Below are 27,608 nucleotides of genomic sequence, written 5' to 3'. Positions count from 1 at the left end.
GGAGGAATGGAAACACCAGAGAAGCAAAAGCCTTTAAAATATACATACCCATTGACCTAACAATTTCATTTCCAATAAGTTGTCATAAGGAAATTAGTGACAACACGCACAGCATGTTCACTGCTGAGTACATATAATTTCAACCAGCCATATGATGGCAGAGTAGGCACACCATTAAAGATTATATGACCGAAGAATGAGAAAATATACAAGATGAGTTACCAAATTAAAAACAAAAAGATTAAAAACCAGTATATATTGGAAGGATGGGCCTTTTCAAGCTCCTGCTTAAAACCATTCAGTGCTTTCCCATTGTTCTTAGAATGAAGTTCTGAAACCCTTAACCTGCATGGCCTGTCTAGTCCTTGCCTTAGATTCAGCCTCATTATCCCCCACATTCCTCCTTTCCTGTCACCCTAGCCTTCTTTTAGGTCCCAGAACAGGAGTCAGCAAACTTTTTCTGTAAAGGGACAGACAGTAAATATTTTAGGCTTTACGAGGTGCCACACGGCATGTGTGGGAACTATTCAATGCTGCAACTATTCGACTCTGCAGGTGTAGCACAAAAGCAACCACAGACAATACGTAAACGAATGGGCATGGCTGTCTTCAGATAAAACTTTCTCAAAAACAGGAAAGGCACCAGCAAATCATGGTTTGCCCAGCCCTGTCCCAGAACACCTCATACTCCCTCTAGTCACTGAGCTTTTGCTTTTCCCACATGCTATCACCTCAGCTTGGAGGGATCTTCCCTTCTCACTCCTCCTTCCCCTCCCCACTTCTCCACCATTCAAACCTCCTTGGCCTAACTACTTCCTAATCATCTTTCAGATTTCAACTCAAATGCCACTTCCTTAGGAAAGCCTTCCTTGAGGTCTAGACCAGGATCGGTCCCCTTCCCACACACTCTCACAGCACAGCGTGCCTCTTCTTCATAGCATTTAACACAATTTGTAACTGCATGTTTAATTTGTGATGATGGGAAAACCCTCATTAGGCTCTGAGCTCCATGGAGACAAGGACAGTCAGTGTTTTGCTAACTAGTATATCTCCAAAGCTTACAAGAGAGCCAATAAATCCTCACTCAATAAACCCTTATTGAATGAATGAATGAACGACACATACCAAATGGTTATCTTTGGGTAGTAGGATTATGGGTGATTTCTGGATTTCTCCTTTGCACTTAAATGTGTTTTCTGTTTTCTGAGTCACACTCAAATTGCTGTTGTAATTAGGAAAAATAAAAATAGAAAAATCAAATTTTTAAAACATCATAAAAGCAATGCATCAATAATTGTGAAATGATGTCATAAGAATAAGAAGACTTTGAGTAAACGCATGATCAGAATGGGTAGAGTTACTCTGGAAGGTCTCCCTGGTTGTATGTAAGCTGGTAAAGGGGGAGAGGAGGGCACAGCAGGTGGGGTGACTAGGGTCTGCAAAGACAGAAAGGTAGGAAGTAACGCATGCTCCTGTAGCCTCACATGAAAATGGAAATGGAAAATCACAAAACCAAAAACCTCAGGAGAGACCAGAAACAAACAGTGTAGAGGAGCGTTAATGGCTTCCACTGAACTTTTCCCCTCTCCTTTCTCTTCTTCATCTTGCTTTTGAAAGTGTACAAAACGGCAAATCCCCAAGAGTGCCCCTGATGTGCTTTCTAAAGAATCCAACATAGTTCACATTTCCAATCAAACTTGAACGCTGTCTTAGCTGGGGCACCATGGAGACATGTGGTCCCACCTGGGTGACACATCAAATGAAATCCCTCACAACAGAGCACCAGTGATAATTAAGCTACTTTTATAAAGTGCACTGGAATGGCATTTTCTCAGAGATTGTCTGCAGGTTCCTCTCAGTCCCTAGAATTTCAGTTCTTGCTCCTTATCTATCAAAAAGACTCACTCCTCAGCTAGGAATGCGCCAAACATTTTGACCAAGTACTTATCTGCACAACCACAAAACCAATATCATCAGTTAGGGGAAAACAATTTCCTCTGGCAAGTAGAGACAGCCTAATTGCTTAATCTGACAGGTTATTAATGGTTCAAGCCAACCAAAAGCATAATGGATATTGATAACCACTGGCAGGTTGGACATTTGACGCATACAGTATTGCTGGAAATTACTTACATCGAGGGTTGCAACTGACCGTTAGACTAAATTGTCCAATCTCCGTGGGTTTCATTAAACAGTTCTATCAACTTGATAAAGAGGCAGGCCAGAAAGTTAGCCCATTAACTATAGCTCTGGAAAAAAAGAGGCTAACAGGGTGGAGGATATTTACAGTATTTATGTTCCAAATCAACGTGAAAATAAATCTTCTCAGCAAAATTGTACTCTGGGTGCTGAAGACGGTTGCCCCCCCCCCATTTGGATGGTTTGGGGGGCCAGACCTAGACTGAGCCATTACCTGGAAATGACTGTGAATTGGGGGGAGGTAACAGTGGCATTGAGTTTAGTGTTCCAGGATGTTCAGGGTCTGATTCATTACTCACCGGGCTCTTCTTGAGAAAAAGCTGAGTCTCATCCAAAGCAGGCATCACTTCCTCATGCCCCATCTCCCCTTTGCAGAGCAGCAGGGATGGGCTAACACGTGGACAGAAATGGCAACTGCCCCAGATCCCGCCAGGATGCCCAGTGAGGGCTGAACGCAGCCCTGAGCCTCCTTTGTGTGCAGAGGACTTCGAAGAGGCCTAGGGAACCCAGGAATCACTGCTAAGCGACCACAGGGGAAATAATCCACAGCACAGTGAGAGTTTCCATCTATATTCTTCCCTCCTCGACGTTAATAAACCCCTTCCATATGATCAGTAACAGCAGCAAGGCAAGTCTTAAAGACTAAACTGGATTAGAGGTTTAAAAGAAGAGAAATGGCTCAATTAAGCACAATGGAATAACAGAGAAACTAAGAACCAAAACGGTAAGAATAGCAACAACAAACAGAAACCCTCTTTTCTCTCAAGGAGGTGGCGGGGTTGAGAGCAGTAGCGGCAACGCTGGAGAAGGCTGTGGCTATGACCCTCCAGGGAAGAGATGACTTAAACCCAAACTACAACAGTGGCAAAGACGGCGCAGACAGAGAAGAGGGGGTGGGTGTAAAAAATATTAGGAAGTAGAATCATTAGTTACTGACGGAGAAGGGGGCACTGAGTGAGGAATCTAGAATTGTGAGGCTAATATATAATCCTTCAAATAAAATTAAGTGAGTTAATATTTGTAAAGCACTGAGACCAGTGCCTGCTACGTAATAAGAGCTATATAGGTGCTGGCTACGATCATTATTATCTTCCCGGGCAAACGAGAAGTGTGACATGCCAGACTAACCAGGATGTAGCAGAAGTTCCACATTCAACAACAGATTCTCTACGTCTCTGATGTGAAGTTTGCACGGCACCGCCCTCCTATACCTGCCCTCCCAGACACGCAGGTAACTGGCTCAGGCCTGCGCTGTTCTGGTCTAATACCAACACGCAGCATCCATATGCCACTCCACCTTGAACCAAGGGCTTTTACATGTCATTTCATGTGACCTTCACAAGAACCCCATGAGGCTGGCAGAAGCGAGGTGCTGGCTCTTCACATCACTGTGTTTAGTGCTTTCTCCGACTTCAACTCAGGCTCTGTCGGGGCAAGAACAATGTCTTTTTTGCCCTTATCATCCTCCATCAAACCTAGCAGGCAGTTCCAGGTGCTCAGTTCAATGCAGCAATAGGGTTTAAACTACTTTCTCTGAAACCAAATGACCTGGACTTGAAGCCCAACTCCACCTTTGTGTGACCTTGAGAAGTGAGTTCACCTCTCTAAGCCTCAGATACCTCAGCTGTAAAAAGGGAGCAATAACAGCGCTTTCCTCAGAATGTTGCTGGGAGGATCAAAAGAGATAATGAACATAAAGCCCTCAGCACAGCATCCAGCCCCATGCCCAGGAAATGAGAGTTAGACTTAGTATTGTTTGAATGTATGGAAGCCCAATTAATAGAAGGAGTTTTAAGCAGTGAGGGCTAGAGTTAAGGTGTAAAATCGTGAGGAGTTTTTTCCATCAAAAAGATAGTTAGAATAGCGTGTGCACAGAAAGAGATTTGCACAGCCACAGGCCTAGTTCCAGGAAAGGAGCAAAGAGCTCTGAGGGTGAAGAGGAAAAGGTACGAAGGAAGAAGAGCCCAAAATAGATTCAGGAACCCACTGCTTGGCCTGGAAACCTAAAAACTCCGAAGTCGGCTCCTCTGAATATTATTTCCCGATTCAAAAATGTGAGCTCAATTACGTTAGGATCAAAAAACTTTGGCATGAGCTGCAAACAGCTGGGCTCTTGCTATAAATTCCCTGCTGTGACCGAAGCATAATGAAGTTGGGGCTTTTTCATGTGCATTTTTTTTAACCTGTGAGAGAAAAATATAGCTCTAGAAAGTGGAGGAATGCAACTGCCCCTCTTAGACTCTATTTAAATCTATTTAAATCCAGAAATGGCAAGCCCTTGCCAGTCAAAGCTAAATGACTTCTCAAGCATCCCAGGCATGCCAAAAGGGGGCATACAGGCTTAGCAAAAAGAAGATCATAGCTGTGAGAGGCCAGAAATGCCCATGTCTCCCTGCCAAACCCTGGACCTGGGCCATCACCGCCATCTTTCTGCAGTGCTCTGAAGAGGCCCTCAGATAGTCCACCAGGTGGCAGCCAGGCTTGGAAATCAAAGAAAGGCACCAAGGTAAATGCATCTTCCCCCCAGCTCAGTGGCATCTCTTAGTGGCTGCCAAGATAAAGCTGTTGAGGATTTGCTGCCTTTAATTTGGTGTCTTTCTGGATCACAAAGGACCTATCCAGACACCACAAAATGCTATGGCATGCTTTGACCCTGGGAGGAGAAGGAAGGGTAAGAAACTCAATTCGACATAGCAGTGACCCAGTACTGCCTCAGGCTGGAGGAAGGGCCCAAGCATATGGGCCATTGAAAACCAATTGCCTGAAGTGAAGCACTGCTTTGCCAACTCAAAATATTTTACCCAACAAGATACTGGTCATACTTTTCCATCATCTCAGTGATTTCTGAAAATTGGGGGTTGTTTCCCCCCAAATAGTTTATGGTGACAATTAAAACAGTTTTCTCAACCCACTACTACTGATTAGCTGGACCACATATAAACAATCCTGTACGAGTAGCTATCTTTTCATGTATCCTACCTCACCTCTTCAGTTACGCTGTAATCCTGTGGAAGTCTGGGGTTGTGTCTTATGTTTTCTATAGGAGTCCCCAGAACCTGAATGGCTGTGATGCATTGGAAGCAATCCTTGGGAGAGCTGAATTCAAATCTTGGCTCTCCACATAGTAGGTCTATGACATTGACTCAGTTTCAGGACATCTCTGGACTCCAGGTGGCTCATCTGTGTAAGAGAGATGCTTTTGTAAGGGCAGGAAAGCGCTTCTAGAACTGGAGGAAGTGAACTTGGGATGCAAGAAGCCACAAGATGCATAGGAATCCCCCATGACCATTAATTTTACCCGAAGAGGGGGAAGAGAGGGGAAAAAATTATATGTGCATCAAAACAAACACAGAAATACTATACAGTAAAATGCAAAATTCTCATGATTTTCTTAAAGAGCATGCATGAGACTTCAAAGTAAATTTGTGCTGATTTAAGGTAACACATTGGGGAAGCACCTGGTTCTTACTAGATACACAACAAATACTCATTAAACTGCACTGTTGATTCGCACATATCTGTAGGTCAAATAAAAACAGAAAAGAGTGTTATTAATCAAGATCAGCCTTAGTCTTACAATGTGAAACCTCCCAGGAGACAAATTTCAGATAAAACTGCCAGAAGGCAGGTACTGCATCTGCCTAACTTTGCCTGTGCCCTGTACACTTTTGATAGGAAGAGCGAACCAAGTTTATGTGCCTACTTGATCTGGCCCCTGCCTACCTCTCCAGCCTCATTTCTGCCACTTCCCATCCTGCAAACTCCAAGCCCTGGGAATCAGGAACTTTCGTACATCCCTTTGCTAGCTGAATTGCCTCGCAATGCCGGGTAAGAAATTCTCTCTTTCTGGCCTCTATTTTCTATTTGGTTATGAGATCATGTGCTGAAAATGATGGGAGAGGTCACGGGGTTTCCTTGAGGAAACTGCTACAGTTGTGAAATAGGCTCTGTGGGGAAACGACAAGGATGCCAAATGAGACTAACCTTGAGAGGCCAGCAAAAGAGAACTTTCTGAGTTTCCAGCTCCAACAGGTAAAGAATCTGCTAGGGAGCCACAGAAAAGGTGAGGATCCATGTGAAAAGGATGTGTCCAGCCATACTAGTCTTATTTCTGTTCCTGGAACATGTTAAGCTTGTCCCTGCCTCAGGACATTTGCACTTGTTTTTCCTGACCAGAGTGCATAAATATTTACTGAAAGTCTGCCATGTGCTGGGCATTGGAGATATAACAGTGTACAAGACAAACGAGGTGCCTGCCCTCATGGAGCTTATAGTCTAAGGGAGAAAAACAATAAATAAGAAGAGTAAATAACCAAGATACTTTTAGATAATGGTTCAAGCAGGGTGATGTCCTAGGAAGTGACTAGATGGTTGACTTACATTGAAAAGCAAGTATAGTAGATTGAATGGTGGCCCCAAAAAGATGTGTCCACCCAGAACCTCAGAATGTGACCTTATTTGGAATTAGGTAAAGATGTCAATCCAGTCCCGGATTAAGGAGGGCTCTAAATCCAATGACAAGCCTCCATATAAGAGATGGAAAAGGAGAAAGCACAGACAGAGAGGAAGGCCATGTGAAGACCCATCTGAAGACGGAGGCAGAGATTGGAGCGATGCTGCCATAAGCCAAGGAACACCTGGAGCCACCAAAAACTGGAAGAGGAAAGGAAGCATTCTCCCTAGAGCCTTCAGAGGGAGCACAGCCCTGCCAATACCTAGATTTTGGACTTTGAGCCTCCAGAACTATGGGAATAATTTTCTATTGTTTTAAATCAACTGTGGTAAGTTGTTATGGCAGCCATGGGAAACTAATACAGCCAGAGAAGGTCTCCGTGAAGAAATTATTCTTAGGCTGAACCTCGAATGATGAGAAGTAGTCAGCCACAGGAAGATCTGGGGAAAGTGCACTCCAAGCAGAGAAAAGCAAGTACAAAGGTCCTGTGGCAGGGATAAGCTTGACAAGCTCCAGGAACAGAAGTAAGAGCAGTATGGCTTTAAATAGAGGCTTTTATTATATCAATCTAGAAAGGAACTTTCTGCATCAATCAAAGACTAGAATAAAACCACAGCAGATTAAAAGAGATTTCTGCTGAACAGGCAATGAATACTACCCTGATAAAGGATTGAGTTTATATATTTAGTAAATTTATTTACCAATAATAAACATTATTCATATTAAATATGTTTATTTATTTGATAAATTTGTTGAGTACCTGTTCCGTGCCAACCAGTGTGCCGTGGGTTTTGACATATAATGTGATAAGATACAAATAAGATAACATTTGTACAAGGGCTGGAAAATCACATGGCCTTGTTATGACAGTTGCACCTGATTAAACATTGCACAACATCAGAAAATTACAAGTTCAAGATTATAAATGTAGTGCCAGGGAGCACATTTATGAGAAATCAAACAGTCCATCAGGCTGTGACGCCATTTAAAAGGTCCGTGGCCAGAAGCACTCTGCATCTTTAGGGGACGGTCACTGCAGCTCTGTAGCACCAGTCACAGCTCAGAAAATGCTTTGGAAATAAATGTTAATTCAATCTTACGGGATCCCAAACAGCTAACAAAATTCAACAAGAAAGAAAAAATATGTCACACACCAAAGCTTAGAAAGTAATGACTGTTGCTGTTACTTTAAAGACCGTGTCTCCACATTTCTAACCAGAAATATCTTGCACTATAGAACTTCTCCAGCCACCCAGGGGAAGATGAAAGCTTGGTAGCAGTGGCTCATATTGGCGATTGGTTTCAAATCTACACTTCCATTATAAACGACTATATATAAATGGCTCTGTACTCTCCAGTACTTGTGAGTCTCCCGGCCAAAGCCAAGAATTATGTGGAAACATGTTAAGTCCGACCGTAGTCGCGAAACAGACCATAGAGAAACAGGGACTTCGTTCAGTCAGTTGCGGCGCAGATCTGAGTGCCGAACTCACGCCCTCTAACCCTTTCTCCAGCCGAAGCTTCCAAAGCACTCTCCTCTCGTGGTGACCGCCATTTCACAGGTCAGGCAGCCAGGAAAGTGATCACCTGGCTGTTCCCTAGTGTCACACAGCTGACACTAAACTACAGCTGAGACTAAAACCCAGGAGCCGTGGCTTCTGATTCTCAAGGGAGGATTAGAAAAAGAAAAAAAAAAAAAAACCTGGGCACTTGATAATCAAGATTCTCACGTATCAAAATACTTGCCTGAAAAATGCCAGTTTGTCTCAGCCCAAAGTTCCTGGTGTTATCACTTCTGTAATGTTTCCACCCTAAATGCATAACCTGAATCTCATCTTAAAGAAACATCAGACGGGAGCCGCCCCGCGGCCGCGCGCTGAGATTTTCTTTCAAGCGTCTGTGCGGGCCGCATTTTTGCTGGTTTGGATTCTGGCGCGGAAGCAGTGCTCGCACCCCACTAAAGGGGGCGTCCCACATAGCACGATCTAAAAGAACCAATAACTAGAATATGCTTTGGAGAGAAGAAAGGAAAAACAAAAACGACGACGCACAGCAACATACGTTAGCTCAGGTACCAGTCTTTAAAGCAAAAAATAGAAATTCAGCTAAGTTCATCGACAAAATAATTGGCTTGTAATTTCTAACTGTCAGGGTCGTTAAACACAAAGAAAGACTGAGGAACCATTTCATAATAAACACTAAAGAGACGCAACTAAATGCAATGCAATGAGTGATGCTGGATTGGATCCTGTTTTTGTTTTCTATAAAGGACGTTGGTAGGACAATTTGCAACTTTGAACCAAGTTTGAATATCAGAAACAGCATTGTATTAATTTTCTGGTTTTGATCATTTTATGTGGTTATATAAGCTAACGTCCTTGTTTTTAGAAAATGTACAATGAGGTATATAAGGATAAAGGAGCATTCTGTAACATTCTCAAACAGATCAGAAAAAATACATATTTATAATTGGAGTATGACAAAGTGAATGTGGTAAAATGCTAACTTTGGGAGAATCTGGGTGAAGAGTATATGGAAATTATTTGTACTATTTTTGCAACTTTTCTGTAAATCTGAAATTATCCCAAAGTAAAAAAAATTAAAATATCCGTGGCTATCCATCCTTCTTGCTCTAGTCTGCTTTAGATGGAAAGTCCATACACAAATCATCCTCTCCTCCTGTAAAGCTGGCTCCAGCTAATTTAAGGAGCGCACCGCTGCAGGCGGCCCAGTGTTTCGTTGGTTCGAATCCTGGGCGCGGACATGGCACTGCTCATCAGACCACGCTGAGGCAGCGTCCCACATGCCACAACTAGAAGAACCCACAACGAAGAATATACAACTATGTACCGGGGGACTTTGGGGAGAAAAAGGAAATAATAAAATCTTTAAAAAAAAAAAATTTAAGGAGCGCATAATAATATTTAAATCTAAGAAATAATTGAAGTTCACTTTAATTTCAAAATTAGACCTATGTCACGCAGCACTGTGAGGAGGCAATGCAGAGAGTCCAAAATAAACCTGGCGAGATTATTCCAGGGCTGCTATGCCAATCAGCTTGCGAATTGGCACCCTAAAGGGAAGAGTGCCATCTCTGCACAAGTTGCCCTGCCGGGTGCCTACCAACTTGCCAAGCACCAGCGCAGATTCCGAGATGTTTGTCCACAGCGCCAACTTCCATCAAAAGCCACTGCCGCAGTATTCCGTTTGGCCACCTGAGGGCGTGCTAAAATTATTTTTTCTAACTCGGGTATTTCCAGGCATTGAGGAGGAAGGTGTGTTGGGGATGAGAGTCCCAGGTGTCTTCAGGTCCCTTTGCAGATTCCCGATGGGACAGAAAAGAGAAGCGTAGTTCCGGCCTTCGCAAAACTGTGCTGTCTTCAGAATTCAGCTTGTCTTCTGCCTGCATCCCTGGCCACCTTTGGCCTTATTGTCAGAGTCCTTTCTATCCCCCTACACCCCTTTCTCTTCTCCAGACATCTGGAGCCCTCTTTCTCTCTTTCACCTTCTTCCAACAGTTTTGCCCAAAGCACTCATTCCCACTCAGGAATAAGACGGATAATGATGATAATCACCCTAGCAGAATGTCACAGCATAAGAAATTGATAATGATGATAATCATGATAGCAGAATGTGGCACCTCTCAACAGAGATTTGAATGTTGACAGAAATCCATGCCTTAAACTATAGGATTAGACTCAGATTAGAACTTCAGGCCTCAAAGCTGGTGGAAGAGAATGTGGGTGCCCTCAAGAGCCTTTATCACTCTCCTGAAATCACACCGTGAGTGCCTAAAGGGACGTGGTTAGCATCCAGCTAGGCAAGGGAACAGGGGGCCTGGGTTTTGTTGGGGAGGGGGAGGGGAAGGTTTGAATTTCAGGGCTGAAAACTGGACTCTAGAAAGGTGCTGGCTGGAAGGTAGAAAGGCAGATGGAGTGAAGGAAAACGTCACCACTAGGAAACTCAACAAATCCCGTTATCACAACCTACAAAAAGGTTAAGTAATACAATTGTAAAGCAGATTGCTGACCCTTTTGTAGTTGTCCTTCTTCCTCCCTCAGAAAGTAGAAATTTCCTTGATTGAAAAGCAGAGAGAAGAGCTGGCCTGGTGGTGCAGTGGTTAAGTGCACACATTCTGCTTCGGCAGCCAGGGTTTGCCGGTTCCGATCCTGGGTGTGGACATGGCACTGCTTGGCAAGCCATGCTGTGGTAGGCGTCCCACATATAAAGTAGAGGAAGATGGGCACAGATGTTAGCTCAGGACCAATCTTCCTCAGCAAAAAAAAAGAGGAGGATTGGCAGCAAGATGTTAGCTCGTGGCTAATCTTCCAAAAAAAACGCAGAGAGGAAGGCTGGGTACAATAGAGCAATCCCAGTGGTTAAGACTTCTGTCGGAACTGATGGTGTCATGGGATTAAGGTCTGTCAAAGGGAACATTCATTTCCTAGAACAATGTTCTTTTAAAACATCTAGTGTCCATCATCTATTTTAGGAGAAATTGATTATCAATACAGATCTAAAATCACCAATTTAAAAACTTGTAGACTTATCCATTTATTGATTCAACAACTACAGATGTGGATTTCAGATGCCTTTTAAGAAGTTTGATTTAGAGGGGGTGGAGCAAAATGGCGGGGTGAGCTGACCCGGGATTCTCTCCCCTCCAAAATACAACAAAAGATTGGAAGAACTGAATTTCAGAGAATAAACATAATGCCAGCTCGTTAGAGACCTACAATACCAAGAAGGCGGAGATCATAAACCTTGCTTACACCTTCGGAGGCGCTGGAACGGTAGGAGAGAACATCACTCCCTCCCCTAGAGTCTGCGATCGCTGCGGCGTGGGTCGGGAAGGAGCAGGGCAGGGGCCGCGCAACCCGGGGATCAGCCAGGACTCCTGCCACTGATTCAGTGGAGACCCGCTGACGGGGGGAGGGGGGGGAAGCTTCCGTCCACGGGGACCCTATAAATCAAGGGCCTTGGGAGACCAGAGAACAGAACTGATCTGAACTCAGACCGGCACATGTGAGTAACAGCCCCTCCCCCCCCAGCAAAGCCAGTGGGCGCAGCCATCTTGCCCCAAGGCGGAGAGCTAACAGGCCGCTCTCGACCCCCATCTAGTGGCGACAGGCTGTAACTGCAACTGAATTCTACCACCATGAGAAAAAAACCGCTCCTCTACCATCCAGCAATTTATAAAAGCCCCAGACCAGAAAGAAAACAGTACAAACACAGAATTAAGTCCTGAGGACTTGGAATTAGGTAAACTAAGTGATAATGAGTTCAGAGCAGCTATAATCAAAAAACTCAATGAGGTAGAGGGAAAGATAGAGAAACAAGCCGAGTTCTGGAGTTACTTCACAAAAGAGATTGAAATCATAAAGAAGAATCAAACAGAATTACTTGAGATGAAAAACACAATGGACCAGATAAAACAGAATACAGATGCTCTGAATGCCCGTGTAGACAACATAGAGGAGAAAATTAGCATAATTGAAGATAGACAGGCTGAATGGCACCAGACAGAGGAAGAAAGAGAACTAAGAATTTAAAAAAATGAGGAAAATCTCTGAGAGATAATGGATTCAATGAGGAGTAAGAACATAAGGATCATAGGAATTCCTGAGAATATGGAAAAGGAAAATGGAGCAGAAAGTGTGCTTAACAAAATTATTGAAGAGAACTTCCAAAATCTAGGGATCGATGGAGAAATGTGTGTAGAGGAGGGTTTTAGATCTCCTAGATTTGTCAATGTAAAAAGACCTACGGCAAGGCACATAGTAGTAAAGTTGGCAAAAAGGAAAGATAAGGAAAGAATACTCAGGGAAGTAAGAAAAAAAAAGAATAACCTATAAAGGAGCCCCTATCAGACTGTCAGCGGATTTCTCTACAGAAGCCTTTCAAGCTAGGAGAGAATGGAGTGACATATTCAAAGCTTTAAAGGATAAAAATCTTCAGCCAAGAATACTCTATCCAGCAAGAATTTCCTTCACATATGAGGGAGAAATTAAATCTTTTCCAGACAAACAAAAGTTAAGGGAATTTGTAACTAACAGCCCTCCATTACAAGAAATCCTCAAGAAGGCTCTCCCATACCTGAAAAAAGAAAAAAGGGAGAAAGGGGACACAATCCACAGACTAGGGAGACCGATGGATAGAACCAGAACAGGATAGCAAATATTCAATTATAGCATTAGGGTAAAGGTAAGGAAACTACCAAAACAAGGACGATCTTAGCACTCTAACTACCAATTAATAAGACAAGTTGGAATAAAAAATGAAAATAATTATTTAGGAGGGGAAGAGCAAAGGGTCTAAATCAGTATTGGTCAAGTACATAAGAGACCACCAGAGAATAGACTATATTATACATGAGATTCTAAATAGAAACTTCAAGGTAGACACTAAAATAAAGTACAGAACAGAGTCACAAATCATAAATAAGGAAAAATCTAAGAAACCCAGCATAAGAAATTGCAGTATTAAATGGGTAGTCTAAAGCAAACAGGAAAAGAAATGCAGGAAAACAAGATAATGAACGACAGATTAACAGCACTAAGTCCACATGCATCAATAATCACTCTCAATGTGAATGGATTGAACTCTCCAATAAAAAGACACAGAGTGGCAAAATGGATTAAAGAACAAGATCCAACAATTTGTTGCCTCCAGGAAACACACCTCAGCCCCAAGGACAAACACAGACTCAGGGTGAAGGGGTGGAGGACAATACTTCAAGCAAATAGCAAGGAAAAAAAGGCAGGTGCTTCAATTCTCATATCAGACCAAGTGGATTTCAAAATAAGACAGGTAAAGAGACACACAGAGGGACAATATATAATGATCAAAGGGACACTTCATCAAGAAGAAATAACGCTTATAGGTATCTATGCACCCAACACAGGAGCACCAAGATTCATAAAGCAACTATTAACAGACCTAAAGGAAGATGTTAAAAACAACACAATAATAGTAGGGGACCTCAACACCCCACTCACATCAATGGACAGATCATCCAGACAGAAAATCAACAAGGAAATAGTGGAGCTAAATGAAAAACTAAAACAATTGGACTTAACAGACATATATAGATCACTTCACCCTGAAAGAGCTGAATACACATTCTTCTCAAGTGCACATGGAACATTCTCTAGGATAGACCATATGTTGGGAAATAAGGCAAGCCTCTACAAATTTAAAAAAATTGAAATAATAACAAGCATCTTCTCAGATCATAGTGCTATAAGGCTAGAAGTTAATTACAAGAAAAAAGCTGAGAAAGGCACAAAGATGTGGAGACTAAACAACACACTACTGAACAAGCAATGGATCATTGAAGAAATTAAAGAAGAAATAAAAAAATACCTGGAAACAAATGAAAATGATAGCATGCCATACCAACTCATATGGGATACAGCAAAAGCTGTGTTAAGAGGAAAATTCATCGCAATACAGGCACATCTTAACAAACAAGAAAAATCCCAAATAAGCAACCTTAAAGCACACCTAACTGAACTAGAGAAAAAAGAACAAATGAAGCCCAAAGTCAGCAGAAGGAGAGAAATAATAAAAATCAGAGCAGAAATAAATACTATTGAAACGAAAAAGGCAGTAGAAAGGATCAATGAGACAAAGAGCTGGTTTTTTGAGAAGATAAATAAAATTGACAAACCACTAGCCAGACTTACAAAGAAAAAAAGAGAGAAAGCTCAAATAAACAAAATCAGAAATGAGCAAGGAGAAATAACAACAGACTCTGCAGAAATACAACAGATTATAAGAGAATACTACAAAAAACTATATGCCAACAGAATGGATAACCTAGAGGAAATGGATAAATTCTTGGACTCCTACAGTCTCCCAAAGCTCACTCAAGAAGAGGCAGACAATTTGAACAGACCAATCACAAGGAAAGAGATTGAAACAGCAATCAAAAACATCCCAAAGAATAAAACCCCAGGACCAGATGGCTTTCCTGGGGAATTCTACCAAACTTTCAGAGAGGATTTAATACCTATCCTTTTCAAGCTATTCCAAAAAATTAGGGAAGATGGAACACTTCCTAACACATTCTATGAGGCCAACATCACGCTGATACCAAAACCTGACAAGGACACCACAAAAAAAGAGAACTACAGGCCAATATCACTGATGAACATAGATGCAAAAATTCTAAACAAAATTTTGGCAACCAGAATTCAGCCATTCATCAAAAGAATCATACATCATGATCAGGTGGGATTCATTCCAGGGACACAGGGATGGTTCAACATACACAAATCAATCAACGTGATACACCACATCAACAAACTGAGGAATAAAAACCACATGATCATCTCAATAGATGCAGAGAAGGCATTTGACAAGATCCAACAGCCATTTATGATAAAAACTCTGAACAAAATGGGCATAGAAGGAAACCACCTCAACATAATAAAGGCCATATACGACAAACCCATAGCCAACATCATACTCAATGGGCAAAAACTGAACCCCATCCCCCTGAAAACAGGAATGAGACAAGGATGCCCTCTAACACCACTCTTATTTAACATAGTACTGGAGGTCCTGGCCAGAGCAATCAGGCAAGAAAAAGGAATAAAAGGAATCCAAATAGGGAGGGAAGAAGTGAAACTCTCGCTGTTTGCAGACGACATGATCTTATATATAGAAAACCCCAAAGAATCCATTGGAAAACTCTTAGAAGTAATCAACAACTACAGCAAAGTTGCAGGGTATAACATCACTTAGCATAGATCAGTAGCATTTCTATACTCCAGTAATGAACCAACAGAAAAAGAACTCAAGAATACCATACCATTCACAATCGCAACAAAAAGAATAAAATACCTTGGGGTAAATTTAACTAAGGAAGTGAAGGACTTATATAATGAAAATTACAAGGCCTTTCTGAGAGAATTGGATGACGACATAAGGAGATGGAAAGACATGCCATGTACATGGATTGGAAGAATAAACATAGTTAAAATGTCTGTTCTACCTAAAGCAATCTACAGATTCAACGCCATCCCAATCAGAATCCCAATGACATTCTTTACAGAATTAGAACAAAGAATCCTAAAATTCATATGGGGCAACAAAAGACCCCAAATTTCTAAAGCAATCCTGAGAAAAAAGAACAAAACGGGAGGCATCACAATCCCTGACTTCAAAACATACCACAAAGCTACAGTAATCAAAACAGCATGGTACTGGTACAAGAACAGATGCACAGATCAATGGAACAGAATTGAAAGCCCAGAAATAAAACCACACATCTATGGACAGCTTATCTTTGACAAAGGAGCTGAGGGCATACAATGGAGAAAAGAAAGTCTTTTCAACAAATGGTGCTGGGAAAACTGGAAAGCCACATGTAAAAGAATGAAAATTGACCATTCTTTTTCACCATTCACCAAAATAAACTCAAAATGGATCAAAGACCTAAAGGTGAGACCTGAAACCATAAGGCTTCTGGAAGAAAACGTAGGCAGTACACTCTTTCACATCAGTATTAAAAGGATCTTTTCAGACACCATGCCTTCTCAGAGAAGGGAAACAATAGAAAGAATAAACAAATGGGACTTCATCAGATTAAAGAGCTTCTTCAAGGCAAATGAAAACAGGATTGAAACAAAAAAACAACCCACTAACTGAGAAAAAATATTTGCAAGTCATATATCTGTCAAAGGCTTAATATCCATAATATATAAAGAACACTCGCAAGTCAACCACAAAACATCAAACAACCCAATCAAAAAATGGGCTGGAGACATGAACAGACATTTCTCCAAAGAAGATATACTGATGGCCAATAGGCACATGAAAAGATGCTCATCATCGCTGATCATCAGGGAAATGCAAATCAAAACTACACTAAGATATCACCTTACACCCGTTAGAATGACAAAAATATCTAAAACTAATAGCAACAAATGTTGGAGAGGTTGCGGAGAAAAAGGAACCCTCATACACTGCTGGTGGGAATGCAAACTGGTGCAGCAACTATGGAAAACAGTATGGAGATTCCTCAAAAAATTAAAAATAGAACTACCATACGATCCAGCCATCCCACTACTGGGTATTTATCCAAAGAGCTTGAAGGCAGCAATCCCAAAAGTCCTATGCACCCCAATGTTTATTGCAGCACTGTTTACAATAGCCAAGACGTGGAAGCAACCTAAGTGCCAGCAACAGACGAATGGATAAAGAAGATGTGGTACATATATACAATGGAATACTACTCAGCTGCAAAACAGAACAAAATCATTCCATTTGCAATAACATGGATGGACCTTGAGAGAATTATGTTAAGTGAAATAAGCCAGTGAGAGAAGGATAATCTGTGTATGACTCCACTCATATGAGGAATTTAAAATTATGGACTAAGAACAGTTTAGTGGATACCAGGGGAAAGGTGGGATGGGGGGTGGGCACAAAGGGTGAAGTGGTGCACCTACAACATGACTGACAAACATTAATGTACAACTGAAATTTCACAAGATTGTAACCTATCAATAACTCAATAAAAAAAAAAAAGAAGTTTGATTTAAGGGCCGGCCCCGTGGCCGAGTGGTTAAGTTCGCGCGCTCCGCTTCGGCCACCCAGGGTTTCCACAGTTCGGATCCTGGGCGCGGACATGGCACCACTCTTCAGGCCATGTTGAGGTGGCGTCCCACATGCCACAACTAGAAGGACCCACAACTAAAATATACAACTATCTACTGGGGGGATTCAGGGAGAAAAACCAAAAAAAAGAAGAAGAAGAAGATTGGCAACAGTTGTTAGCTCAGGTGCCAATCTTTAAAAAAACAAAAAAGTTTGATTTAAGCCAGTCCATTTTACCCCAGTTGCCCCTGTGAATGAACTTGTGGAATTGTCCATCAAATTGTGAGCCCCAGGCTGGTCTGCCTCTGCCCCAACCCCCACTCCCCAGCCCAGACTGAGTTGCCACCCTACCAGGATCTGTAGAGATGGCCCTCCAGTGAGACAAACCAATGTCTTTGTTCACCCAAAATGGTGAAGCTGTGTGGTGCAATGTTCTAGACTATCAACTCCTGAAAAGCAGGAGGTGTGCCTCTTTCCTTAAGGAGCCTGTACCTTGTTGTCATTGGGTCCCTTGTGCTTCACACAACTCTGGCACTGTGTGTTATGAATAAATAAATGAGTACATAAATACATTTTTTGTAAGTTTGTGTTGTTTTTTTTTTTTTTGAGGAAGATTAGCCCTGAGCTAACTGCTGCCAATCCTCCTCTTTTTGCTGAGGAAGACTGGCCCTGAGCTAACATCTGTGCCCATCTTCTCCTACTTTATACGTGGGATGCCTACCACAGCATGGCTTGCTAAGCGGTGCCATGTCCGCACCAGGGATCTGAACCGGCGAACCCCGGGCAGCCGAAGCAGAACGTGCGAACTTATCTGCTGCACCACTGGGCCGGCCCCTGTGTTGTTTTATAAAGGATATATGAAGTAACCACCAGATGAAGCTGGCAAATGCCTATCACACATTCAACTCTGTAACACCAAATTATTCTTTGTCTCAGTTAAAATCACTTTTTTAAAAGTACAGGAAAGCAAATAGTTAAAATACTGCCAAAGTCAACCTTTAGGAATGAACTTGCTTCTGTACTAAAATGTTCCATATTCTACACTTTATACCTTCTGATTAACTTACAATTAACTTGAAACAACAAGTATTCCCTTAAGATCCACAGCGTGAATATTCTTTTATGCCCGAAAGCAATGCACTGTTAATAAACATAAACTTGCCTCAGAGTCACCGCCCTCTGCAAAGCCTTGCCTTTTTCCAGACCTTCCTCTGCTGCCGCCAGTAAATTTGTCCAGTACTTCCCTCTGCCCATCCGCCTCCTGTGCCACCACAGACTTCTGGCAAGTTCCTAGGACCCCCATCATTTTGTCTGCTCATGCACCTGTCTCCTCTGCCGAAGATCAGGCCATCTTTGTCTCTGCAGCTCCTCTTCCTAGCTCAACATCTGGCATCCCAGAAGCCCTCAGTACACGTCCGTATATTTGTATGTTTTCATAATTATGCGTGATATTTTCCCACTTGTCTGCTCTTTTCACTCTAGCCTTGTAATTGAGTATATAGTTGGAACTCAAGCACAAGGCCAGTCTTAGGACAGAAGCTTGACTGGCCAGCAGAGGGAGCCCCAGAGCCCGGATCAGTGCTAGGGTGACCGGGCAGATTACCTCTCCAACTGCAGCCAGCTCCACCTTTCCTAACCCTCCCTTCCCCTGCTCAGGAAAACTTGCCTATCGTCCAGCCCAGTGAAACTCAGTGTCTGGACGCAGACGGAAGCTGGAAGTACAGGGTCAGGACAGAGTTCCTTCCAAAAGGAGATGTGTTCAGTTTGTAACCTTGAGAAGCTGAAACAGCAAGTGGATGGCAGCATCAGCAATGAGCACTAAATGAGGTATCAAAATCCCAAGAAGAACAAAATTTTTTGTTGTTCTTGTTGTTGTTAAAGATAACATGATGTGAGCACTGTGTGCCAGGCACTATCTTAAGTGATGATTTAATCGTCAAAACAACACTCTACCAATTAGGTAGAGACCATCATCATCCCCACTTCACAGATAAGGAACCTGAGGCTCAAAGAGGTTAAGGGAACTTAGCTGTTCATCTGGACAGTAGGTGATGGAGCTGGGATTCAAAATCTAGTTTAATTCAGAGCCCCCACACATATCTAGTGTACTATACTGCCTTCTATAGGGAGATACCAAAAGCCATAATTCAGGGAAGAAACTGAGACCAGAAAATGTGGTCAAATAGAAAACAAGAAGATGAGTTGGTCATTGCACTGTTGATTTTTTTGGAAGTTACTCAATGCACCATCCAAAACTGCTCTCATACCACTTTTTTTTTCTTTTTTTTTTTTGCTGAGGAAGACCCACCCTGAGCTAACATCTGTGCCAATCTTCCTCTATTTTTTGTATGTGGGATGATGCCACAGCATGGCCAACGAGTGGTGTAAGTCCACGCCTAGGATCTGAACCAGCAAACCAGAGCCACCAAAGCAGAGTACCCCAAACTTAACCACAACACCACAGGGCTGTCCCATTGTTTTGTTTTGTCTTTTTTTAAGGAAAAAAAGCCTTATCTCCAGATGGCCCTTGGTTCCATTGCAAATATATAAATTTAGCACCCTTTACTATGATAGTGCTAAGTGTTTATTGGACTAATGGGCTTTCATGAATGGGGCTTTGAGAGGACAGGACACAGGGCAGGTATCAAAGACCAAGGGGAGCCTTTAGGAAACCACGGGGGAAAGGTGCCCTGAGTGAAGTGGGAACATGTGTACCAAATTATTGTGCTGCTCAGAGGTCAAATCCAGGTTCCCATCTCCTGATACCAGATTCTGCTCAGAGATCCCCTAACTCAGCTGACCCGGAGGGAAAGGTGTTGGAGGGAAAAATATCACACTTGTAACCGCCTGATTGTTGTTACAATCAGGGCACGACTGCTGGTATTTCACTATTGCCTTATGCTACTGGTCACCAGTTCGTCTCTGAGGGTAGCCACATGGCCGTGTGTCTCATCCCAAGGAGGTCTGATTCCCATTCACAATCGACTCCTTAGGGAAGAAAAGCCAACCAGGACCCCATATGTACCCAAGTAGAGCTCCCATGGAGGTGACTTGCGAGCTTTGCACACCCACTTCAGGAGACTTGTAGCAACCCAGCAGAGTGAAAAATTGCCAGTTGAAACATTTGCCAACCCAATTGGGGTCACAAAGGTTCATACAGATGGTATAAATTTTGGTCTCGGAAGAACTGGAGATGTGTCACAAAGGCAAAAATTCCTGCCAAATGCATTCTTCCCGAGTGGAATGTGAAATAGAGGCTCCACAGCGAACCTTGCTTAGGGATGGACATTCCAGGGGCCTCTGCGCCTGGCACTGTGAAAAGGGAGAAGGCTCGACCTTTGTACCCTCAGGCTAAGCCCACTGCTGCCGCTTGGCAGGCCAGCCTTGGCATAAGAGTATAACTAGCACATCCAACCTGTGATCCCATGGATATTATGGGTTAGGACAAGGCTGCAGTTAAAAGGTCATTGCCTTTGGAATCAATTTAAAATAAAACATTTAGTAAATAATAATATTGATGGTATTTGAAATGGCAAAAGTCCATGAAGGAGCCCCTCATGTGACCCATATTTGGGGACTCCCACTCCCAGAGGAGTACTGCAACAATGGAAATCTCAGTCACTGAGGCAGACCTGTCTGGGAGAGAAGGCTTTCTGGGGGCAGACCACTGTTCCAGCATCCTTGACTTCCTAGGAGTCGGCCTAGCCTGCCCGTACAGAAGGACAACAGCGCATACATACTCTGAAGCCAGGAAGAAGGAAAGGGGGCACACTCTTACTGGGGGGCTAGGGTCAAATGCTCCCTGCCTTGTAGAAACACGAGCAGGGCTTCAGGGCTGGGTCTCCCATCAGCCCAGAGATACGGTGATAACTTTCAGTAAAGCATTGAAGCAAACCTTTTTCTTTTCCATTTTATCCATCCTATAAAAATCTCCAACCTGGTTAAGCTGACCAGATAATTTATTTGGATTAGCACTAGGGGATTCCTGGATCGCAGAGCACAATGCTTAAAATAAATGAATTGCCTAGTTAGCTTAGGAAACAATTTCTTTCATGGGATGGGTCAAACACTGGTGAATGGGAAGAGAAGATGTTTCTTGCTAACCTCCCAGCAAGACTACCATACTGAACAGACGTGGAGTGGAGACAGTCATAAGAGACAAGTAATAAGGAGACAGTAATAAGAGAAATTACAGCCCCGAGATGGAGGCTACCCCTCCCACTGGCGCCGATAGGTAGGCAGAATGTGCTCCAGGGAACACATACAGCTTTCCATCTTCTCCTAGTAGGCTCAATAGGTCCCCTGTCACTATTGGAGAAGTCCCTCAGAGTTAGTAGCATTCTGAACTGGCTCCAGCTGGACAAATGTGCACTCGGAATATACCAGAGAACATATTATAAAAGTCCCATGCATAGACTTCAGCCCATGGCCCTGGCTCCTCCTCAGCGGGACACTGTACCCAACTCATTGGAATAAGAGGGTAATTCCTAAATCTCTCCCTTTGGGGTAAATAAGAACACAGCTAAAATGAGTTACAGTTTTCATTTCCATCCTGCCTCCCCCAAGACACCACCATGGCCAAAAGTATAAATAGAGCTCTGGGGGCTGGCTCCGTGGCCGAGTGGTTAAGTTTGCGTGCTCAGCTGTGGCGGCCTAGGGTTTGGATCCTGGGCACGGACACGGCACCACTCGTCGCACCACTCGTCAGGCCACGTTGAGGCGGCATCCCACATCCCACAACTAGAAGGACGTGCAACTAAGATATACAACTGTGTAAAGGGGGGTTTGGGGAGATAAAGCAGAAAAAAAAAAAAAACATTGGCAACAGTTGTTAGCCCAGGTGCCAATCTTTGGGGGAAAAAAAGGAAGATTGGCAACAGTTGTTAGCCCAGGTGCCAATCTTTAAAAGAAGAAAAAAAAAGAGTAAAAATTAAAAAAAAAAAAAATAGAGCTCTGGGTCAGGCATTTCTATTGTTCTCCCAAGAATAAAAACTTGCTCTACCTGTCCATCAAGCACATACAATGTAAATACTTCAGCAATAGATTTTAAAAGGGTGCACATATACTCTGAGTTCATCATCTGTACACCTTCTTCATGTTCTTTTGCATCAGCAATCATATAATTACCGCCCAACCCTCGAAACCCAGCTTACAAATCCCCTTCCCCTTACACCCCCACCTACGAGCTAAGGGATGGGGACAGTAACCCTTTGCAAAGTGTTGGAGCCATAGAAGTTCAGTTTCCACCCTTGAGTGCCAAGATTATCCAGTTTTAATGCAAATAATAAAAAGGGTAAGTTTGAGTAGAGATGTCAATACCTAGAGCACTAATTTTCCCCTTAGCTTCTGACTCTATATTCAACTGCCTATTAGATATAATAGACATCTGGAAGGCCCAGTGAAACCCCAAACTCACAACATCCACAATCGAATTCATTCTCTCTCCCCAAAACTTGGTCCTTCCCATATTCCTCTCACCAAGTGGTGTCATCTTCTGGCTCAAGCCAGAAACCCAGGAATCATCCTTGACACTTCCCTCTTAATCTCTGTATTCAGTCCATCGGTAAATTCCATTACTTCCACCTCAAAAATAAACCTCAATAAGCCAGACAAAGACAAATATCGTATGATTTCACTCACATGTGGAGGATAAACAAACACATAGATAGGGAGAACAGATTAGCGGTTACCAGAGGCCAAAGGGGTGGGGGCAGGGCGAAAGGGGTAAGGAGCACACATGTATGGTGACAGATAAAAACTAGATTATTGGTGGTGAACACGATGCAATCTATACAAAACTGATAAATAATAATGTACACTTGAAATTTACACAAGATAATATGACCTCAATAAAATAATTTAAAAAATATATATTATCACATAATGTCCAATTTTGCACTAATTAAAACACATTTTTAATAAACTTTGTGAAAAGCAATAAAGTTTAAAAATAAATAAATTAAGTAAACCTCAAAGCCAGGTTGTTCTCTCCGCCTCCACCACCCAGTCCAAGACATCATCACCTCTCACCTAACTGACTGCAGCTGCCTCCTATCGAGCTCCCTCTTGCTACGGGGTCCACCTTCAAGAACTCTTTTTCCATACATCAGCCCTGTGGTTTTTCAGGAAACACGTATCAAATCATGTTACTTCTTACTTCAAACCCTCCAGTGAGAGACATAGAGCGCTCATGAATTGGAAGATTCAACATAGTAAAGAGGCCAATTCTCCACAAACTGATACAGAGGTTTAATGCAATCCCTATCAAGATCCCCACAAGATGTTTTGTAAAATAGACAAGATTATTCTAAAATTTATATGGAAAGGCAAGGGAACTAAAGTGGGCCAAACAATTTCGCAAAAGAACACAGTGGGAAGAATCAATCCACTTGACTTTAAGACATGGCTCTAGTAATCAAGACTGTGTGATAGTAGCAGAGGGACAAACATATAAAGAAGAGAAACAGAATAGAGAATCCAGAAGCAGACCCACACAAATATGTCTGACTGATTTTTGACAAAGGTGTAAAAGAATTTAAACCGTGCTGGAATAATTGGACATTCATAGGCAAGATGATGAACTTTGACTTAAACCTTATATAAAAATTAAATATTTTTATATAAAGTATATATATAAAATTAAAACTCAAAATGGATCACAGACTTAAATGCACATCATAAAACTATAAAACTTTTAGGAAAAAAAAAACAGGAAAACGTCTTCAGGATCTGGGGCGAGGCAAAGAGTTCTCAGACATGACATGATCCATAAAGGGAAAAATTAATGAACTGAACCTCATCAAAATTTCAATTTTTTTTTTTGTTTTAGGAAGATTGGCCCTGAGCTAACATCCGCTGCCAATTTTCCTCTTTTTGCTGAGGAAGATTGGCCCTGAGCTAACATCTGTGCTCATCTTCCTCTGTTTTATACTTGGGATGCCTGCCATGGAAAGGCTTGATAAGCGGTTCATAGGTCCACACCTGGGATCTCAACTGGCGAACTCCAGGCCACCAAGGGAGAATGCAAACTTAACCACTTCGCCACTGGGTCAGCCCCAAAATTAAAAATTTTTAATAGAATGCAGGGGGTCAAAAGGTACAAACTTCCAGTTATAGGATCAATAATTACTGGGGATAAAATGTACAGCATGATGACTATTTAACACTGCTGGACGGTGTATTTGAAAGTTTCTAAGAGAGTAGATCCTGACAGTTCTTATCATAAGGAAAAAAATTTTGTAACCATATGAGATGGATGTTAACTAAATATATTGTGGTAATCATTTCACACTTATATGTGCAAGTCACTATGCAGTACACCTTAATCTTATACAGGTCTGTATATCAATTATATCTCAATAAAATTGGAAAAAAACAAAATAAAATAAATTTTAAAAAAGCTTTTGCTCTTCCAAAAACTCTGCTAACAGGATGAAAAGGCAAGGTACAAGGCTAGGAGAAAATATCTGCAAACCACATAACTGACACAGAGTCTAGAATATATATAAAGAACTCTCAAAACTCAACAGTAATAACCAACAATCCGTTTATAATATGGGCAAAAGACATGCACAGACATGCACCGAGGAAGATATACAGATGGCAAATAAGCACGTGAAAAGATGTTCAACATCATGAGCCATTAAAAACGCAAGTTTTCTTAATGAGCTATCCACAATGAGATATCACTGCACACCTATCAGAAGGCTAAGAAAAAAAGGTGACAACATCAAATGTTGGTGAGGATGCAAAGAGATTCTATTATTGATATTGGTAGGAATGGAAAATTGTACAGCCAACCAGAAAATTGGCAGTTTATTTTAAAAGTAAACATTTAACTACCATTAGACCCAGAAATCGCATGCTTGGGGATTTGTAGCAAAGAAATGAAACTGATGTTCACACAAAAACCTGTACATGAATGCTCACAGCAGCTTAATCATAATAACCAAAAACTAAAAACAGCCCAAATGTCCATAACAGGGGAATGGTTAAGAGACATCACTAAGAAATAAAAAGGAACAAACTATTGATATAAGCAGCAACCTGAAATAGATCTTAAGGGAATTATGCTGAGTGAAGGGGGAAAAAAGCCAGTTTCAAATGTTATACACATATGATTCCATTCACATGACATTCTCAAAGTGACAAATTACAGAGCTGGATAATAGATCAGTGGGCGCCAGGAGTTAGGGCACTGTGAAGGGGTAATACCAGGGACTTTCTTTGGGGTGATGGAACAGCGCTGTATCCTGATTGTCATGATGGTCACACAGATCTATCCAAGTGATAAAATGTCATAGAACTACACACACACGCACACACACTGAATCCGATTAAGTTCTGTACTTGAGTTAAAGCAGTGTTTCCCAATCACAGGCGATATCGTCCTGCCCTCCATTACCAATGTCTGGAGATATTTTTGGTTGTGAAAACTGAGGGGGCTTTGCTACTGGCATCTAGTGGGAAGAAGTCAGGGATGCTGCTAAACATCCTACAGCCCCCCACAACAAAGATTTGTTCAGTTCAAAATGACAATAGTGCCAAGACTGAGAAAGCCTGAGTTAATAGTATTATACCAATATCAATTTTCTGGTTTGGACAAAGTACTATGATTATTATCTTTGGGAAAAGCCGGATGAAAGGTACACAGGAACTCTCTGTACTGCTATTTTTGCAGTTTCCTGTGAGTCAAACTATTTCAGAAGTAAAAGCTATACCAATTAACGTTACTACTATGACTACAACTAATAATAATAATGATGATGATGATGATAAAACGCTCCAATGACTCCCCATTGCCCTCAAGATAAAACTCAAACTCCTAAATATATATTTCAAAACCCAATTCGACCTCCACTCTCTAGCTTGAGTGCAAACTTGGGCAACTCAAACTCTCTGATTCTCAGTTTTCTCATTCGCAAAGCGGACATAGTAATGCTGCAAGGATTCTGTAAATTAATGTTCATAAAAGCACTCCTTAAGTTAGAAATTGCTATACAAATGTGAAGAACTATTAATACTTTTCAGCCTTGGCTCCCATCTCCCCTAGCTCATCTCCAGCCAGACTGAACTCTTTGCTGGCCCACAAATCTGCTCTCCCTGTGTCATCTTCGTTTTGAGCTATCTGCCTAGACTCTGCACGCCGTCCCTGAACTCTACCCATTGAAATTCTTCCCACCGATAATTCATGTACAAAAATTCACTGGTTATAAAATAGGGGGCGAAAGGAAAATGTCAAATATTTAATGTAGGGAGAAACGGTTTAAGAACTTGTTACAAATCTAGCCTAGTTCCTGAAACCTATCAATTCATTGATTGATTCAACAAATATTTATTGAGCATCTAATAATTGTCAGGCACTTTGCCTGACACTGAAATACAATGGTGTGTACAGTTGGCAACAAATATTGATGGAATGATTGAATAAAAGAACGGATGAATGAATAACAGACTATTATGCCATCATTTATTCAAAGCTTTAAACATTTTAAAGTGTAGAAAATACTTTGTGCTATCATGTTAGACAACCATCAGATAGTTAAACGGAATATGGTACTTGTAAAAAGTATAGAAAAAATGAAAGTTGTCCTTATCACCTCTGGATGATATGAGTGAGCTTATTTTATTTTATATTATTTTTGGCTTCTTCATACTTTCCAAATTTATCACAGCAATCACTCATTACTTTTGTACTTAGAAAGAAAAGGGTATTTATTTTTAAAAGTAAAAAAGAACTCCCAGGCACACTTAAAGATTCATCTTAAATTTCACCTCTTCCCTATGTTTCCAGATTTGTACTGAATGTGACCTCTCCTTCCTTTGAACTTCTGCAAGATTGCTTTGCTCCTCTCTTGTGGCATTTGCCTTATTCCGCTTTATATTAAAATCTCTTATATATTTTCTTTCCCTCCATGTCTTGTTCACCTCTGTGGCCCTTGTACACAGTACTTGACGCTGAGTTGGAATACACATACACACACACACGGTAGGGAGGAAGAGGAGGATAACAGTGAAGAAGGACAAAGGGACAAGACAGAAGAGCCTTTTTAAAGTAGACAGGAACTCCAAAGGCCTCTCTAGACAGCGCTTCAGACAGAGAGGAGAGTGTGATGCTGACTGGTTTCTCAAACAACGTCTAAGACCATCAAGTAAATCCCAGGCCTTTCCGAGGAAAAACTCTGCCACCTCGGGGTTTGTCTTTTGGGAACACCAGCTGAGCTGGGAGGAAAATGAGAGAATAGAGGCAACACTGGACAAACTCAGCTGGTAAAAGTCTGCAGAGTCTTGGCCTTGGGCAAGGCTAGCCACCCCTACCGCTAGTCTCCACATTTGCCAACCAATCAAC

The sequence above is a fragment of the Equus caballus genome, chromosome X (genome assembly GCF_041296265.1).
Source record: "Equus caballus isolate H_3958 breed thoroughbred chromosome X, TB-T2T, whole genome shotgun sequence".
Taxonomy (NCBI): Eukaryota; Metazoa; Chordata; class Mammalia; order Perissodactyla; family Equidae; genus Equus; species Equus caballus.
Note: the sequence above shows the minus strand (reverse complement) of the source record.